Genomic DNA, 3,711 nt, shown 5'->3' on the forward strand with positions numbered 1-3,711 from the left:
TGTAGTTTCTGTACATACATTCGCAAGGTTGGAGATAGATCACACGTTTTAATCAGAACGAAGCAAAACATGTACAAATCCCATTTCTCTATATCTGTTTTAGCTGGTGGTGTAGGGAAAAAGTACTTTTCTTTGTTTTTCCCTGTGGGCTCCTGTAGTATAGCAGACTTGTGTTTAAGTAAGAAATCATCAATGGTCAGTTCCTGACCTTCTGGACTTAGATCCTTTACTCGTTTTTCAAAAAACTTCCTTGTGAGTTTAGTTCCCCCTTTAACCAAAATGAGAATTGTTCGACTGTAGTGCGTTGTACCAGTTGTAGCCATATTTGATAATCGTTATGAATGCATATCTTACCAAATAATATAAATCCATTCATTTAAACCTGTGTCACTTGTATTAAGTCCATTTTAACGTTTTCGAACCTTTACTAGAATATACATTCTGTATCCTCTATCAAATAACTGTGATTTTGTTTTAGTTTCCAACATTTTTTAAAAAATCACGATCCGTTTTTAAACAGGAAAATATGAAGAATGTGTCGTTAAAATGGCGGATTACAACCTAGAGCCTCGTTTTCAGAAAACGAGACAGATGATATATAAAAGATGGATAAAGATTTCATTTTACAGTGTTTATTAAATCTCTTATGAAATGCAATATATCTGTCAAACTTATGCTTTAATTAAAAAAAGAAAATATTCATCTTTAGCTGTGCGTCTTCTTTTCCCTACTTTCGATTTCAATTCCATGACACATTTTCATAAACCTTGGTAGATTTTGTTACGAAAGTGTATACCGTGTACCGTGTGCACTGGAGAGGATAGATATTGATACTCTCTATTACAAAATTTAACGTTTGCGCGACTTAGGTTATATACTTAACGCCATGAAAAACGCAAAGCGACATTATTTTGCGTTTTAGCTGTTATTGATGTCAATTAAGGTGGAATGCGCCAAATTTGAAGTTGTTAGGTTAGAAATTTTGTTTAATGTAAAATTCAGCATATTCCTCATATAATGCGTATTTTACATTTTTGATACTTCTTTAACTTTTCTCTACAAACCTTCAAACACGACCACTGACGTCCATTTTTGATGAACCATAATTTCACGTCCGTCAGATTGTTTTCTTAAATCGTTCTGTTCAGTCAACAAGTATCAGTTTGCTTGTTTCTCATCATAATTGCATTTAAAAATGTCTTTGAAATGGTGTATAATTTGTGAAGATCATTTTAACGTTGAAGCCGATATTTACGTTAAAGTGACGACAGAGCGGCAAATATGACGTTTAGTTTTGAATAAACAGTTTGCGCTTATCTTGTCTCATGTAAAACCCAAACGATAGAATTGAACAAAAAACTAACATGATCATGAAAACTTTATTTTCTGTCGATTGAAGGAATAAAATTATGGGGTCACCGAATTCATTTTCGCGTAAAATTACGTTATGCTACCCCTACCCCCAAATCACATGATAGCGCAATTGAGTATTTTTTCATGTATCTCCTTCTTTTAGGATTAACTCTACTATTTTATTTTTCCTAGTAAAATTAAATCTAAATAGCCTTAAAACTCTGTTACATTAGCGAAATAATTTCTGTGTAGAACTCAGATTTTAACGTTTAGATTATATTTGATATATGAGAATGCGACAACATCAACACTCTGTTACACTTTGCACTGAATTACATTACTCTACTCCTATTCAAGATAAAAAAAAATGCGTAATTCAATGGATTTTCTGATTCTCGTGATCAAGACAAACTCATCTTTAACCTATTTAAGTAGAATTTAATCAAAAGAGGCCTTTACAACTATTAATGATTTCATTCAACATTACAAATGAAATGATTTATCTCGCAAGTTAATAATGATACACGAAAACTCAAGTATCGATGCACATTACATTGTTAACATTTACAAAAATAAATTTAAAAAAAACCCCGACAGAATATAGTGAAAATCCTTTATTTGAATTATCTCAGCCTTTTAATTTTAACAAGTACCAGACGTACCAGTATAGAATTCCATCACATGCCGCTATTTCCGTGCCGTATTATCTATGCGTAAAAAATTGTTACATAAAGAAATTTATGCATCTAATAGAACTGAGGCAAACAAATATAGGCCTACATTATAAATATATGCCATAAATATCTTATTAGTTAATATAGGTGTATTCTTAATGAAGCAGATTCGAACAACAACCAGTCTTCAGAAAATAATACTGGGATAAACAGAACCTAGCCGACCTCGGCACAGTCCGAAAAAAAGTAAGACGTAGGTGAAAATGAGAAATATTCATCTAACATAATGCATAACTCGGAAAAAAGTGCTAATACAACTTTTTAAAATTTAGAAAGCCTTTACGTAATTATAACATCATGTTCGAGTAAATATTATTTTATCTAACTTTATTACAAATTTTCCTTTTTGGAAATATTTCAATCGTTTGGAGAGTAGTCGGACAAACCCGGTTTCGAATAAAGTGAATCCTCCAAAATTACAGCGGGAAAACAGCATATTTGTTGTACGGAGGCTGTTGCTAAAAAGTTAATTTATATAGCAACTTGGCTAGATATAAACACCATCCTTTGCAAAGAGGTTTTAGCTCTCCGGAGATGTGTGTACAAATGTTATCCTTGTGTTCATAGACACATAATAGAAACATATTCCATACATAATACTGTTTCCTAATATTAGAAACATAAAAAATACGAGTATCCATGACATGAAAAAAGAAAGAATGTTGTTTTTTGTTGTTGTTTTTTATGTTTTTTGTTTTTCTTTTTTGGTTTAGCTCTGTTTTTTCTACGTTACTGCGGCAGTTAACCTAACCAGTGTTCCTGGATTCTGTATTCTCAACAAATAACTTCTATCTTTACCAGATAAATCAGAGGTGGAGGACGAATGATTTCGAACACGTGCCTTCTATCAAATCGTCAGGGCCTACCCGGGGACCGAACTCACGATCTGCGCTCCTACTAAGCTAAGCGGATGGGGTAAAAGAAAGAAAGAAAGCAGCGGTTGTGACTGACACTCGCTGTAACTCAACGAAACCTCTCTTATATCATGAATACTGAACTTGTAGAAGCTATGATTTATTTCAAATAGCGTCTGTGGTATAAAATTTCAAAATAATGAAAAATTAACTCTGACCCGTAAAACGCTCGAACCCGGGACCCCTCGCTTACAGGGCGAGTGCTCTACCGACTGAGCTAACCGGCTGCCTGACACATAATCTCCCCTTACGTGACCAAGTCCGTACCGTGACATACACCCCCACAAATTGGAAATTCGTCCTCGAATTCCGGAGGTACATAATATTGCAAGCGCTGTTAGACTGACCAAGCAAGCATGCCACGGTCCCATGTTGGGCGCCAAATGTCACAGGGTGAGAAAAATGTGCAGTCAGTCCGGGGCTCGAACCCGGGACCCCTCGCTTACAGGGCGAGTGCTCTACCGACTGAGCTAACCGGCTGCCTGACACATAATCTCCCCTTACGTGACCAAGTCCGTACCGTGACAAACGGAAAACGTGTTTATTGGTACTTCGAATAAGAAAAATTTGAAAAAAAAGCTTTATCATATAGGAAGTATATTTAAGGCGACTTTCAAAAATAACATGATCTGTATTTCAAGCAAAGTTGTCGTATTGGCGTATGTTATACATTCTGCATTCAAACCATTTCTCAATGAAGTCTAAAGTTT

At 34.8% G+C, this 3,711-nt stretch overlaps 1 non-coding gene across 1 annotated transcript; it reads right to left on the minus strand.

The window, feature by feature from the left end:
* Positions 1-3,408: 3,408 nt before the first annotated feature.
* Positions 3,409-3,481, minus strand: Trnat-ugu (transfer RNA threonine (anticodon UGU)). Its single transcript has one exon. It is a non-coding gene; the product is annotated as a tRNA-Thr (tRNA).
* Positions 3,482-3,711: the final 230 nt, after the last annotated feature.

The sequence above is a fragment of the Mercenaria mercenaria genome, unplaced genomic scaffold, assembly GCF_021730395.1.
Source record: "Mercenaria mercenaria strain notata unplaced genomic scaffold, MADL_Memer_1 contig_4379, whole genome shotgun sequence".
NCBI lineage: Eukaryota > Metazoa > Mollusca > Bivalvia > Venerida > Veneridae > Mercenaria > Mercenaria mercenaria.